This window comes from Podarcis gaigeae (genome assembly GCF_964106915.1).
Source record: "Podarcis gaigeae genome assembly, chromosome: 13".
Lineage (NCBI taxonomy): Eukaryota > Metazoa > Chordata > Lepidosauria > Squamata > Lacertidae > Podarcis > Podarcis gaigeae.
In genome coordinates, this window is record NC_139689.1 from 51,665,867 (window position 1) to 51,682,063 (window position 16,197).

At 43.7% G+C, this 16,197-nt stretch overlaps 3 protein-coding genes across 3 annotated transcripts in view; 1 reads left to right on the forward strand and 2 right to left on the reverse strand.

The window, feature by feature from the left end:
- GALNT1 (polypeptide N-acetylgalactosaminyltransferase 1) overlaps positions 1-14,255 on the reverse strand; it is a 63,828-nt gene extending 49,573 nt beyond the window's left edge. Inside the window, exon 1 of the mRNA XM_083709479.1 lies at positions 13,752-14,255. The gene's annotated coding sequence lies outside the window, so the exon portion shown is untranslated. The remainder of the gene's footprint in view (positions 1-13,751) is intronic.
- Positions 1-16,197, reverse strand: part of COBL (cordon-bleu WH2 repeat protein) — a 1,088,462-nt gene that overhangs the window by 634,071 nt on the left and 438,194 nt on the right. The gene's annotated exons all lie outside the window — the stretch shown is intronic.
- LOC310830149 (uncharacterized protein) overlaps positions 1-16,197 on the forward strand; it is a 318,853-nt gene that overhangs the window by 205,170 nt on the left and 97,486 nt on the right. The window lies entirely within an intron of this gene.

Sequence of the window (16,197 nt, forward strand, 5' to 3'; positions counted from 1 at the left end):
TATGATGACTGAACAGAGTAGGGAGAACTATGTACACTTTCCACAGCCATTTGAGGAAGGGTAAGAAAAATAAGACATTTTAAAGTGACTCAATTAATATTTTTCAAAACTAGTAACTATGAAATTAGCTGCTGCCATGGCCAATTAAAATTTATTGAGGCACCATATTATTAAAACAAGCCTGGAGTGGCATAGTTGCTAGCGCTACTATGGGAGAAATTGTTGGTACCATCAAGGGACAAGTTTCTTCAACTGCCTGGAACCCCTATCAGAAAGAGATGTTGCCTAAGTATTTATGCTTGCTCTCTGACATTTTTTGGTGACTGCCCAAAAGGAGGGCTTTACGTCAATGCCAATCAGTGGTGACTTCAAGCCCTGCTTGGATCAACTGTGCTCATCTTTTGCAATGTGACTTGAGTTCAAGGTATGTTGAAAAAAATAAATTGTCATCTGCCCATCTGTCAAAGTGATCTGCTGGGAGTGAGGGTAGGGAGAATGCAGGATCTGGTCCTCCTACTGGATCCTGTTCCCCACTGCTGTACTATGAGATATACAGTATATCATCCACCAAAATTCAAGTCCTTATTTTGTGAGCTTCTAAAAATTCAGCTCTCTGAAATGCATTTTCTTTGATTAAGATAGTGGGCAACTTCTCTACTACACCTTGAATAAAGCTAGGCAGGACTGCCAAAAGCCAAATAAAATTACTCCAGGGTACAGATTCTGGTTGGAATCCACTATGTACCTATTAGCAATACATCATTGTTCATATCGTATTTAACAAAGCCACTAGTCTTTTACCTAAATCCAAATTATAGACAATTGAAGTAGTTTTGTTACACATAATTCCATGTTCAAAGTTGTTTACAGTACAGTAACCTAGATTTTCTGGTCTTTATGTACTATAGTGCAAACAAAAGCGCATTGAACTGAGTTTAGTTTACTGAAGCAGCTTCAATTACTTTTAAGTTCCTCAGAACTGTTTCAGGTTTTCTATTGATGACTAACTGGAAGGAAACAGTCTTGGTAAAAGATCAGATATTACAAGAAAAATTAACCCAAACTGCATGTCACTCAAATACAGTGGCAATAAAGGGTTTAAAACTACGACAGTACAGTATAAACAAATAGAATAGAATACCAGAATATCACTTTTCAATATTCTTTCTCCAAAATATCAGAGACAGCAGAAAACAGTTAAGTAGCCCCTTTCATTTACTGAAGTCTTCAAGCATTTTATTGCATTCAAAAAGCATTCCTGACACAAAACTGGCAGTCTAGAAAAAATAGGCACAGCACCCTCATATTAGCTTGCATTCCTCCTTATAGGAAAAATTCTGCCAGGGGAAAACTATTTAGACAGTTTTTCTGGATATGAATCCTGATGCACATTGTACTCAAACTACGCATGCAAAGGTATTGACTGGAAGGCCGAAAAACTGTCTATGAGCAACAAAACATGTTTCCTTTAACCACACCAGCAGAAGGGGAATAGGAAAGCCTTATCTGTCCTTAAGAATCAATCATGTAGCAAAATCTAACAGAATATTGAACCTTAACACTGTATCTTTAACATCATCTTCACTACAGAACATGAAAATAAATATTCTAAAAATGTGAATGAAACATCAGCCCATCAACCCATAAATGGCCATATAGGTAATGAACACATGAACCTGTCTTATGCAAAGTCAAATCACTTATCTATCCTCATGGGCAGCCTTCTAGAGATCGCATGCCAGCAATGGGCAGAGCAACAGATGCAATTCTTACCAATGAATAGCAAGCTATGCTCAGTCAGAGGCTTCAATGAGTACTTAAACACCTATTCATCCAGGCATGCCAGAAGTATCATCACAGTTCAAGAACATGCAAGTGCACTCAAGGAAGGTGTGAAGCAGGCATGGTTAGAAAGACCTGGAGAATCACATTTTGCCCCTGGGTTTAAGGTTCCCTATCCCTGGTCTGCACTGTTTTACTGTTAATCTCAGTGTTGTGGGTTTGAGTCCCACATTAGGCAAATGTTTCCTGACCAAATAGCAAATAATGTATTACTTTTCATCACAAAAACTGTGACTGCAGAATGATTGATTTGTGCTTCAAAGAGGGCAAGAGGTCAGTCAAAATAGGCATCTCAGAGTGGGTAGACACATCCACAAAATCACTGCAGATGGCAATACAAGGCCCCACAGATAACCTCAAAATAAGAAACACTTCAAAAACCAATGTGACTGGTAAGAAGAAAGTTGAAAGTGAAGAGGGTCAGAGTTCTTCAGAACCCTTGGGGGTTATTCAAATTCAAAATAATAGAAGCTCAATTCAAATGTGCATTTCTACAGTAAAGGATGTAAAAAAACAAACTTGGGGAAAATATCTATAAGAATAAAAGAACTCCTTAAAAATTGGAATTAAAAATCAGCACAAGAAATCAGCTAAGATTTAGGGGGCTGGAGCAACTCCCATATGTGCAAATGCCATGCTTAGGTTTTGTTAGTACATTACAGGGAGAAAATACAAGGAGAAGAGACATGACCAGTGTATAAAATATGCATGTGCAGGGGGTTAGACTAGATGATCCTCGGGGTCCCTTCCAACATAGAGTTGGATTCTATGTGGCAAAAGTGAAAGAAAAAGAGCTTTTTTCTTCTCCAAAACCAGAACCTGGGATCATCCAATGAAGCTGATCAATGAGTATATCAGGAAAGAGAAACTGATTATTTTCTTCACACAGCAATATCAAATTTGTTACAAGAAATAGTGATGGTTACCAGCTTGGATGGTATTAGACAAATTCATAGAAGATATGACCACTAGGCATAATGGAAATATTACCACGAGTCATAGGTATTATGGTGCAGGGGTCGGCAAAGCTTACCGGGCATGGACCGGATCACTCCTGCGGAGATCCTCCATGGGCCAGACTAGCGCAGCACAACGCTGGAAGTCACGTCTGCACATGTCCGCAGCACCGGAAATCGCTTCCGTGCATGCCCAGACACTGAAAATCCTGCCTGCACAGAAGCAATTTTCGGCTTCCGGGGATGTGCAGAAGCGATTTCTGGCGCCGCAGACATGCGCAGACGCGACTTTGGGTGTCTGGGCATGCGCAGAAGCGATTTCTGGTGCTGTGGAAGAGAGTCCCCACGCTGCGCTGGTTGAGGGCAGCTCATGGGCCGGTTAAACGGACTCTGTGGGCCGCTTCCGGCCCATGGGCCTTAGGTTGCCGACCCCTGGCTCAGAGTAACATTGTTATGGATGGCAAACAATTGAATGCTAGGTTGGCCAGTGGGAGAACAAAATGCAGGACTCTTCTGATCCAGCAGGAGTGTTCTTATATTAATTCAGAAGGGCACTGCTAGCAGATGCAAGAAGACAGAGGTGTATGAATATATGCATGGTGCAGAGAAAATGTACAGGAATGAATTCTCTCTTCTCTCACAATACTCCAACCTGGATTCTTTCCAAGAAATAGAATGGGGGGAAATTCAGGACAGAAAAAAAGAAAACCTTTCCACAGAGAACCCAGTTAAACCTAAGAAATTCATTATCACAAGATAAGGTGATGACCAGTAACTAACACAGGCTTAGAATGGGGGACGGAACAAATTTATGAAGGATAAGGCTTTCAATGGCTACGAGTCATGATAACCATAGACAACCCCCAGGATCAGATGTATCATGTCTTTTGTGGTTGCTGAGGAATAAGTGAGAGAAGGCTGTTGCATTCCAATCTTGATTGTTCACTTCTGGGATGCATCCACTTAGCCACTGTAAAAACAGAGTACTCAACTAAATATAACTTAACTGATCCAGGAGGTTTGAGTTTATATTCCTATAGTACAGTGACAAAAGAAGAGGATTCTCTTCTTTTAATCACAAATGACCTATGAAATGTTCTGATTTCAGACACAAAAACCTCTCATGGAGACAGGGCAACTTTGTACCATGCAAACTTACAGAAGTTAAAGCCAGAAGACTTGAAGCTGTTATGTATTCCATTTGATACTGATGTGAGAGACACAGCTGACAGTTCTGCAGTAATATGAGTTGCAATAAATGCAAAGCGATTCAGATGAGAGAGGTAAAGGCACCAGAGAGATGCTGCCTTTTATAGTGCAACTATACTAAATGCTATGCATTCAGAGATACCTTCTGCTGGTTTGCTCCCACCCTGTCAATTATCCCATTATAATAGTATAAATGAACTCTAATTCATTAGGAAAAAGTTCAAAGCTAGCATACTTTATTAGAAAGAAACATAACCCTTATTATATAATCTGTTCTATTTGTCTAGGGAAAGAGAGAATCAAGCCCCTCCATCAGCAATACTGTACTGAAAGACCAGGAACTTTTGGCTCCTCTTCAAATTATTCTATTCGTAGCTGTGTTGGTCTGCCGTAGTAGAAACAAAATAAAGAAAATCCTTCCAGTAGCACCTTAAAAAGGTAAAAGGACCCCTGACCGTTAGGTCCAATCACGGGCGACTCTGGGGTTGCGGTGCTCATCTCGCTTTACTGGCCAAGGGAGCTGTCGTACAGCTCCCGGGTGATGTGGCCAGCATGACTAAGCCGCTTCTGGCGAACCAGAGCAGCACACGGAAACGCCGTTTACCTTCCCGCTGGAGCGGTACCTATTTATCTACTTGCACTTTGACGTGCTTTCAGACTGCTAGGTTGGCAGGAGCAGGGACCGAGCAACGGGAGCTCACCCTGTCGCGGGGATTCGAACCGCCGACCTTCTGATCAGCAAGCCCTAGGCTCTGTGGTTTAGACCACAGTGCCACCCATATCTCTAAGGTTAGTCTCTAAGGTGCTACTGGAAGGAATTTTTTTATTTTTTTTATTCTATTCCAGTTGACATTACAAGAACCTTATAACTAAGAATGCTGTCTGATTTCCTTCTCTGTTCCAAACCCTTTGTGCTGTGTCTTTTAGACTATGTGTTAGAACAAGGCTGCCTTATTTTCATTTGTAAGCTGCCTGGGAGCATATTTTTGGCTAAAGAGCAGGATAAAAAAATTCTTTAAATTCATATATAACAGCTGAGAACAGTCTTTGGCCTCTCCTAAAAATCCAGCCTGTAATATACAATCAGATAAGAAACAAAACTAAAGATAAACTGAGGAAAAGGGGTGGAGGATGGAACTGAGAGTCATTATACTCTGGACCAAAGCCAGAGTATAAAAGCTCTATTTCATTGCAAACTGTTAATTGTTTTAGCAGCCAATTAATATGACTATATGAGTTATAACAGAGATGGACAAGCTGTGGCTCTCCACAAGTTGTGAGTTATAGTTCAACAACATCAGAAAGTTGACAGGCTTTCCATCTCCAAGTCAGACATTTGTAAACTCCATTTTTCATCAGTGATTGAATGCTAGAGCTCTTTAAAGTATAATGAATTTTAAATCATGAATGTAAGTGCAGAATGTGGACATGCAAACCATGTGCACTCCCATTCTGCTCCTACAACCAAATGAAACAGGAAAAAAAGTCTTGCTGTGCAGGGAAGCAATGGCTCAGTTGCCTGGGTAACAAGGATGCATTTTCTCCTTTAGAGTGAAGGGTTCGTTTGCCCTCTGTGACATTGACACAATTGTCTGGGATCTTGGATTGAAAAACATTTTCAACTTTAAAAAAGCACTGAAGCAGTAGCAGCAGACCGGGGGGTGGGGTGGGGGGTGGCGACAGCTGAAAATAGATGTGAAAATGCAGAGTGGAAGATGGGAGCTTTTTTATAGAACTTCTTTCTCCCTTCCTGTGCCCACCTGCTGCATCAAAACCCAAACCTTGAGAAAATCTAGAAAAGCAATATGCTGTGAGAATGAGCCCCTTCTGCATGAGAAAAGCAAGAGGCCAAACAGTGGTTCAAGCCCAATATAAAATTTGGAGTCACCTGGGGATTTTTTGAGGACTGGTGGCAGATAGCTGGAGTTTTTTAAAAATGGGAAACTGAAAGTTAATGCAATGACAGGTAGTGTGTGCAGGATTTAAGTTGAATAAGCAAAAAACTAAAGTTTTGGAGAAAAACTTAACAAATGCTGAAAAAGAGAGATTTCAAAGTGAAACTGGATTAATGGTGGCAAAGAAAGTGAAATATTTGGGGATTAACATGACATCTAAGAATGTGAACCTATTTAAAGATAACTATGATAAAGATAACTATGATATGAGTGCTAAAATGTCAAGGGTAGGGAAAATATAGAATTACAGCTGTAACTGACTAAGTATGAGAAGAAGCCAAAAAAGAAAATGAGCAATTAGTTAATTGGAGTGAGGGGTTGTTGAAGAAACTTCAAAACAGGGATGACGAAAAGGGGAGGTAAGGGGAAGTCTGGGAAGTAAGGTGTATGAAAAAGAGGTTTTGAAATTATACATGTTTATATGTTTTGTTTGTCTATGTATTGTGTGTCGTTTTGTTTTTAATTTGTGTTGGAAAACCAATAAAAAATTATTTAAAAAAAAAAGACAGGTAGTGTGTATATATCTCAGAAAACCTTCATCTAATCAACAGCCACTTAATTTAATTTTAATCTCTAGGAAGTAGGGGTGGCATTTGATGTTAGGAATCGGGATTCTGTAATTAATGATACTAAGCAAAGTAGAACTTAAACAAAACATTAAAAAAACCCTAAAATTATGGATAAAGATATCAATTCCATGATACCAGATTAGAAAAAAAATTATTTACTTTATCTCATAAAGATCATATTATTGATTTTAACGTTTTAACGTTACCACTATCAAATGTGATGTTCTTAATTCTAATGATTATGACGGGGCTTGGTGTAGGCAAATTTAAATAAAATCCAAAAAGCTGAGTACTAGCTAGCCTTCTAATAATAATTTAATGGCTGAGCAGCATTCTGTACAGCTCCTCATTTAGCAATATCAATGCAACTATAGTCGTACCTTGGATCCCGAACACCTTGCAAGTTGAACATTTTGGCTCCCAAACGCTGCAAACCTGGAAGTGAGTGTTCCAGTTTGTGAATGTTCTTTGGAACCTGAACATCCGACACTGCTTCCGATAGGCTGTAGGAGATTCCTGCAACCAACTGGAACCCACGCCTTGGTTCCCAAACATTTTGAAAGTCGAACAGACTTCTGGAACGGATTCTGCTCAATTTCCGAGGTACGACTATACAAATTCCTGTCAAACTGGATACATTGTAACTTCTGTCTAGATCAATTAAGCAGTTTCCTCAGGAAGCTATGCCTCTTTTTGCTTTATCTACTGATGCAGATCCCCATAGAGTCAACTAAAACCCTAATAGTATTTAAAGTAAAAGGGTAAAAAAAGGTTTGAATCCATGCAATGGGGTGAATTTCTGCTGCTTTGTCCCAGCTCCTGCCAACCTAGTAGTTCAAAAGCATACCAGCGTGAGTAGATACACTGCTGCAAATATGCTGTAGATATACCTGTGGCAGGCAGGTAAACGGCACTTCAATGCGCTCTGGCACTCGTCAGTGTTCCATGCCCCGGAAGTGGTTTAGACATGCTGCCCACATGCCCCGGAAAAACAGTCTGCAGACAAATGCCGGCTCCCTCAGCTTGAAAGCAGAGATGAATGCCACACCCCATAATCAAATTTGACCAGACCTAACTATCCAGGGGTTCTTTACCTTTAGTATTTACAATCTAAGGTTTCAGTCCCAATCCATAATTTTAACAATTTTCTCTTAAAGATGTTATCTCCACAGCCATCCATCATTTGAAAGCCCTCTTAGGATGTCAAATTAAGTATATAAATGTATTAACAAGGACCTCGGTTCCTAAAAGACTTCTTCTAACATGCAAGATTTCTTCTTGGGTAATGACCCTTAAGATTATAGAGGAATGGGAGTTATCCCTAGAGAGTTCTTTGAATACTTGATAGTCAGCCTCCCACCCCTCCTTAAGAACCTTCTGCCTTAAACTGGGAATACACAGCATTTTAAAAATTTGTTCAGAAAACCTTCTGAGTAACTGGGATGATCCACTGGCTATGACTTCCAAATTTCCAACCTTAAGCACTCTTATTCAACTAACCTCTCCCTTCCCTGTCATTCATCACTTTGCTGGCCTAATTTCTGGCATTTGGAAGCCAGGAGCGTGTGAGAGTCTGGCATCTTTACATTTGTACAGGTGGAGCTGTGAAACATTGCTGAGAGATGACAAAAGATACGCTGAAACATTTAAGTTTCCCTGCAGGCTAACTTCATTAAATCTGCTGAGGCAGCTTTGCCTCATCTATCAGGCCTAAAAGTTCTCTGTCTTTATATGCAAAATTAAGAAATCTGAATATAATGGTGTGTGTTTAACACTACTAACTCTCCAGAACCTATCGTTTTTTTCACTGGCTTTTAACTTTGTCAAAGTGACAGATACTTTCATGCTGCAAGGACTAGTCAAGTTCTGTTTCCTCGTGAATTAGGTTCCCCTGCTTCCTCTGGCCCTACTTTTAAAACTTGCTAACCAACAAACGCTGCCAGAAACAATTCTGCTGTGCAAAAGCAGGGATCCAATTTGGCCAGCAATGCCATCTCTCCTAAACCATGCCAACCTAGTCAAACAGCTGGTGTCACTTGTTACATCAGCTGCTACATGAGAGGCTGGGCCTCAATTCTACATTGGTTGTGGGTGCCTGTTCCCAGTAGGGAAAGATGCCTGCTCTACCACTTCACAGCAAGGACACAGATTAGCACCAGCATTAGAAATCAGCCAGGCATCAGTCGCAAAATGCAATTGGCCTTTCGTGACTGGAAATGTCCGGGCACCACCCTTGGCACCTAGCATTGCCACCTGCCTGGCTGCATTCAGCTGGTTTGCCAGGCACAGCACCAGCAAAAAAGATGCGTCTTTTGCTGCCACACTACCCTGCAGACCCTGATTGCTACCACACTGCCAGGTGAATCAGGTGTTTTGCAGGGTAGCACAGTAGCAAAAGACACATCTTTTGTTGCCACACTTCCCTGCAGACTACCTGATTGCCCAGCAGCATCCCCCCACCCCCCCGGTCTGCCTGGCAGCAGGGAAGCAAAAGAAAAAGGAACCTTGACATTTTGTTTTGGCGCCCACAACCTAGGTCCAAGGAGACTCATGGATCCTAGCATTCCTCTCCCAGTTTCTAACACTGATTGGCATTATGGGGACAGCATTCCAAATTGGGCAGCTACGTATGAAATAGAAGACTTGTTCTATTGTTGCCACCCTCCAAATTTATTTTGTAAGAGGCACACAAAAGGGCCTTGGATGTTGATCTCTAGGTCCAGGAGAGTTCACATGGGAACCATGCAAGGCTTCCTATGTCAAAACTCTAAACTGCTCTCAAAAATGAATTGGCAGTCCATGTGATTGGCTCAAAACTGGATACATGTTCAGATATGGAGTTTCTGAACAGTTCCCCAGAGGTAGTCCAATGTAGAACAGGTTGCAGTAATCTGACCCAGAAGTTACCACGGTACATGCCTTCTGAAGTTCTAAATGGCAAATCTGAAGTAGGAATTGCATTGAAGAAAACTGAAAATATTCAGCTCTGTTCTGCATGTTTTTCTCTGATCTGCAAGCCTTTCCAAACTCAACTCAGACTGAATCTAGGTAAAAAGGATCATCCCACCTACAAAAGGGGTAGAATCTACCAATAGATGAAAGATGATTCAGGTGAAGGGAGAGATTCAAACATCTTTTTAAAAGATACAAAAGCTCTAACTATCTCCCCCTATGTTCAATGTGTGGTGTGGGGACTCCGTGGTCCTGAATGGGGTAACTTTGCCATTGAAGGACCAGGAGAGCAGCCTGAGAGTCATTTTGGACTCACAGCTGCCCATGGAGGCACAGGTCAATTCTGTGTCCAGGGCAGGTATCTACCAGCCCCATCTGGCATGTTGGCTGAGACCCTATCTGCCGGTGCCCTGTCTCACCAGAGTGGTATATGCTCTAGTTATCTCCCACTTGAACTACTGCAATGTGCTCTACCTTTGAAAGTGACTCGGAATCTACAACTAATCCAGAATGTGGCAGGTACACTGTTGACTGAGAGTGGCTGTCAAGACCATATAACATCAGTCCTAAAGCATCTAGACTGGCTCCCAGTATGTTTCCAAGCACAATTCAGAGTGACACTTAAAGCCCTAAATGGCCTTGACCCTGTATACCTGAAGGTATACCCCCATCATTCAGCCCAGACACTGAGTCCACTTCCCAAGGGATTTCTGATGGCTTCCTCACAGTGAGAAGTGAAGTTACAGGGAAGCAGATAGAGGGCCTTCTCGGCAGCAACGCCCTCCCATCAGATGATAAAGAACTACACAATTTTTAAAAGACATCTGAAGGCAGCCCTGTATCAGGAAGTTTTTGCCATTTTTATTATGCTTTTATATTCTGCTGGAAGCCACCAAGAGTTGCTGGGGAAACCCAGCCAGATGGGCAGGGTATAAATAATTAAATTATTACGATTACAATATCTTTATTGTCATTGTCCCTTGCGGAACAATGAAATTGAAAAACTACATAAAACTACATAAAAACTACACAAAAACTGCATAAAACTACTACAAAACTACATTATTATTATTACTATAACTATATAACTATAAATATAACTATATAATATAATATAACTATATAACTATAAATAATAATTACATTATTATTATTATTACTATAACTAATTTCATTATCACAGTAATTATTAACAATGTATTCAGAGACTCTCACAAAAGATAGATCACAATAAATGAATAGTCAAAATGTAATCTGAACAAACAAGACTTTTATTGGGGAGGGGGAAGGTAATGTGTGCCTAATATATACCATATGGAACAAGCATGCATTATACTATATGCAACATGCACCAAGCATTCACTTTCTTTATGAAAGTACAAACAACTACTATTGAGTCACCTATTGTAGTAAAGTGTTTGGATGGAATTTCCTAGTCGACATCTTTATTATAACCTTGGTAACAAGAACACTTAAGTACATACACTGTTCTAGTTCTCAAATATATATAAGCTCAGATATGGCATTTGACAAAATTAACACATGGTATTTGAGCTTAGCAGACATTGTTAACAAACTAATTTTATAAAGGTTAACCTGCAGTATGTTATCATTCACATGTTTGTTGCCAGGTGCAGCAGACATATGTCTGCCAATGTCACTCAATTTAATAATAATCTTTCCAGGATTCTTGGGAATATGTTGCCACCATTTTGCAAAATGGGAATGATTTATTAAAATACTGCAGAAGTTGCTTCCAACAAGCCTTTTTCCAGTTATTTATTCATTTAATTTCACATGTCACAAAGGAAACAAAGGACTAAACAAACCTTTCAGTATACAGCTACTGTACTGCTACTAGTACACACAGGCACAAACACCGAGCAAAGCATACTCTTGCACACAAAACTGAATAAAGGTATCCCAAGGCTGTACTTTTGAGATCACTATTAATGAGAAACTGTACTCCTTCAGGAAATAACTGGAGTACAGTACTCAACACTTAATGTATTAATATCCTTAAAATACCAAACATAACAGCATAACTATGAAAAGCACCCACTTTTTTGAAAGTCAACACTCATGGGTCCCCAATGGGCAGAGATGATGGGAGTTGTAGTCCAACAGCATATGGAGGCACAATGCTACCTACCACTAACCTGAAGCAAAACAGAGTTCTCCATCTTTCTCTTCTCCCCCACTAAAAAATCATGGGCACACAAGCATCAAACTTTTGCAGGGAACCTAATTTCATGAGCACCTGGTATCTCCCCTGAGCTAGCCATCTAGCTCCCACCTTTCACCTTGACCAAAGAAAACAAGCTCTGTCACATTTACTGTTTAGTACCTGCATGAAGAGAAACCCAGGTCCCAGAAAGGAAAATGGGACGCACATCACTTACCAAAACAAAGACCAGAAATCCACTCTCTATATCCTCTTTACAGGTTTATCTATGATGTACCAATTAAAGGCACATGTGCCTTCAATCATCAAAACACACTTAAAGCAGCACTGAAAGACTGAATAAACCAGCACTGGTGAATGAAAGTATTCTCTCCCCCAAATAAGGAACATTTTATGAAAATATCACTTTAATATTAGAAGAACAAACCATTTCCTAAGTTTACTTGTATATATAGACAGAAAAATTATTAAGGTCTGTCAAGTCTGTTACCAAGATTGCAAAATTGTACAAAAATTCTCAAAAACTAGCTGCAAACATAATGCTAGCAGCTTGATGGTATTGTTTCCCCAAACATGTCCATTTCCCCATCCCTCCCTAAAAAAAAAGAAAATCCTTCTACTTGCTGTAAACAAAGGGCATTATACTCTTTGGTCATGGAAACATTTCTAATTATCTGAAGTTCCTTAGATACATAGTAAAATACATTATCTTACTATCCCCAGCACAGCCTAGAGAAGCTTTTCTGGGTCACCTTTTTCCTACCTCAAAAGAGTTTTGAAGAGGGCTTGCTGTTTAGGCAGCTGCCTTTATGTGTTTCACTCAAACTTTTAATATGTTTGAAATGGAGGGGTAATCAAGCCAGCAAGAAGAAATTGGGCATATTTAGTAGTCAATCTTACAGTGAAAGAGGAACTTGTTTCTTTTTAAAGCGAACAGGAACACACCATTTTAAAATAGCCAGCGGCACAGCCTGCTTCAGGATCATTAATTTCCTCCACAGCTATGTACAACAAGCAAACTTTGAGACAGCAGTGCCAAGCGGTACAATTATAGGATGAATAGTGGCAATTATTATGCCATATTTTGTATCAAACTGTCCAAGCAAAGATAAGTCAAATTCACTTGCTTCAAACACTTGCACAGAGGACTGCACAGCACAGCAGGACAGCTAAAACGTATAACGTTTAGTAAAGGAAAGAAGAAAAGGGCATATGGGTGGCCCACACTCTCACACAGAGCCAGCCCTGCAGCAGTGGGACCATTATGGGGTGATGGATAGATAGCAGATGAAGGCAGGAACTGATGCCTTAATGCTGAAGCAAGAATTTTTAAAACGTGTTTGTGGGTTTACAATTTTGACTCAGTTTCAGGCAGCAAAATAACCCTTACACTTGGGAAAAGGGCAGAAGGAAAATTATGCAAAAAATAATAATTAGGGGGGCTGGATGGGGGTTGGGGTCCAGTAACAGCCAGAAAGCCAAACACCCGTTTTGTGGGCAGGGGAGAGAGACCCTATTGCTGGAGGAGAGTAAGGCCGTGACCCCACACATGCTTTCTTCTAAGTAAGCACCGCTGCATACTGCCATACTTGTTTCAGGTGCAGGGGATTGGATCAACTTGGGCAAATCCACCCATTCGCAGTCAATGCTGTAAAGGGCGATGCCCCAGCACTGACTTGGCGGGGGATGGGTTCAGATCTCACCCTAGCCAATGTCGATTGTCCAGCCACCTCTCGACCTGCCCGGTTAAACTCGCTCCGCAGTGATAAAGAGATCTAAGCGCCGGCGACAAATGAGAGGGTAATCCATTAAAAATGAAATGAAACAAACGCGTTAGGAGCCGCCACTACTCGACCAGCGCCGGTTAAAAATGCGCGAGCCATTCGAAAAGTTTCCGCCAGGCCGTGTTAAGACGACGCGTGCAGACGGCGCGTTTGGAACTCCTGCGAAGCCCGCAAGCGACGCGGGCACGCCGTACGTGTGAACCTGCCCTTTCCCAGGCTGGGTTTGGGTTCTCTCTCCCTTTTTTCTACGGAGGGAGGGAAGGAGAGAGAGCGCGAGCAGCCCTACGGAAGAGACCCACCTCCATCGAGCTGGCCTCGGAGGGGGAGGGGGAAGCAGCGAACGCCCCCCGTCTTCGAGTAGCCCTTGGCGGCCGCCGGCCGTTGCCGCCAGCGTCTTCGGGAAGCGGGCTGAGGAGACGCCGCCGCCGCCGCCGCTCTCCCGCCAACGGAGCCCCCCTGGCGGCGGAGGGGAAGGCGCCGCCGCCAGCTCGGCACGGGCCGAGTCCGTCCCCTCAGGAAACGCGAGCAGCCCCCTTCGCCGAGGACGGCGCCGCCGCGACGGCGGGAGGCGGCCGCTGGGACTCCGCGCCTCGCCGGAGATGGAGGGGGAGATGGAAGTCGCTCGCTCAGCCGGCCACCGCCGACGCCCTCAGCCGCGCAGCCCCCTCGGCATCTCCCTCAGCCGCGCTGAGTCTTCACGGCCGGCGGCGGCGGCAGCGGCGACTTCCTCCTCCTCGTCGTCGTCCTCCTCCCCTCGAGCGGGCTGAGGCGTTAAACGGTCCCACCTCAAAGCGCAAGCGCGCGCGCGCGCGGCCGGGCGTGCACCCCGACTTCTCAGAACGCAGTCGCGGTCGGCGCGTCCGCGCGCGCGCACGTCAGGCTCGCTCTCCGGCCCCACCCAGTAAACACCTGACTCCTCCCACTCCCCCGTCAAGGAAAAAGGAGAAGGAACGGTTGGCTATGGGTGGTCTTGTTTCCGCCTGCAGGTGACCCGGATGTCGGCGTCACGTGCCGCCGCCCTCCCTCGCTTCGGAGTGAAGGGAGGCGAGGAGAGGGGATTGGGCGGCGGGGAGCGAGGGGGCGGGGCGCGCCACGCCAATCATTCCATCCATCCATCAAAGAGACTGCACAGAAACCTGAAATTGCAGAGCTCGAAGTTCATTCTGCGCTGTGGGTCGGGGCGGGGAGAGGGATGCTGTTGTAAAATGGATGGGACTTGCCTGTCTCCTTCCCCCGCGCTGCTCGTCATTTGTGTTTTTCCCCGTTGTTCGCTGCACTTCGAAAACGTGCATAATGCGGGCACTGGGCGTTATCCACCAGGACTGAAGTCGTCTTTCCATCTGGAAGAAGAGGGAGCTGAGGAGCAGTGGCGTAGCGTGGGGGGTGCAGGGCGCAACATCTGGGGGTTAGGGTTAGGGGGCGCAAATCCACGGGTTAGGGGGCGCAAATTACTTGCCTTGCCCCGGGTGCTGACAACCCACGCTACGCCACTGCTGAGGAGCCCTTTGCCCGCATTTGGCCCCCTCTCAGCGCATAGCCTGCAGCACCCATTACTTTAAAAAGGAGAGGAAATGACAAAGCACACATACACACCGGCGCAGCTCCAAGTTACACACTGCAAGCATCAATCGGGCGGAGCCCACAACTATGTCTGTGTGCCACGTGGAGATAGGAAGCAGCCGATGATGTTACGGGCGATCCAGGCAGGCACTCTGCCAGCATTGGACTGCACGCAGCCACGCCATAATGCATGGCTCTGGGAAGCTGCAAAGAGGAGTTCAGGTCCTCCTGTAATAAGAATTTTAAGGTCTTATATATATATATAATAGGGGACACGGGTGGCGCTGTGGGTAAAACCTCAGCGCCTAGGACTTGCCGATCGCCAGGTCGGCGGTTCGAATCCCCGCGGCGGGGTGCGCTCCTGTCGTTCGGTCCCAGCACCTGCCAACCTAGCAGTTCGAAAGCACCCCCGGGTGCAAGTAGATAAATAGGGACCGCTCCAGCAGGAAGGTAAACGGCATTCCGTGTGCTACGCTGGCTCGCCAGATGCAGCTTTGTCACGCTGGCCACGTGACCCGGAAGTGTCTGCGGACAGCGCTGGCCCCTGGCCTCTTAAGTGAGATGGGCGCACAACCCTAGAGTCGGACACGACTGGCCCGTACGGGCAGGGGTACCTTTACCTTTATATATATAATAAATGTTCATAAATGTACCAAGCAAACATGTACATAAATATATAAACCACATATCTGAAGCAGCACAGGAAGACAGTCATGAAACCATTTGACTCTAAAACTGACCAAATGTTTCTTCCCATTGTCTCAGGAATTGAGTTATTTACCATCTCAAAGGAATGGCAAACAGGAAAAACAGCAACATTCAAATTTCTGTTGTAGACCACCTTTTCTGTGATGTAGATATGTTTGGGGGGGGTCGTCTTGGGCTCTACCCCTTCTGTGATGTATGTATGATGTATGGTCTTGGGCTCCAGGGTGGGCAGTTCAAAAGTCTAAATAAGGGTTCGGGATCCTCTTCCTGCCTCCTGTGGGGGGGGGGGGAGCACTCTGTTGCAACAGCTTTAATAAAGATCAGGCTTACTAGCTGCTTTGCTATATTCTCTGGTTGGCCTCTGTTATTTTCTCCTACTGATGGAGAACCTACAAAGGACTCTATGAAGGCTCTTGTGTACCCCATAAAGGAATAAGGGCAGATTTTGTTTACAGCACTTCGCACCACACGCACACC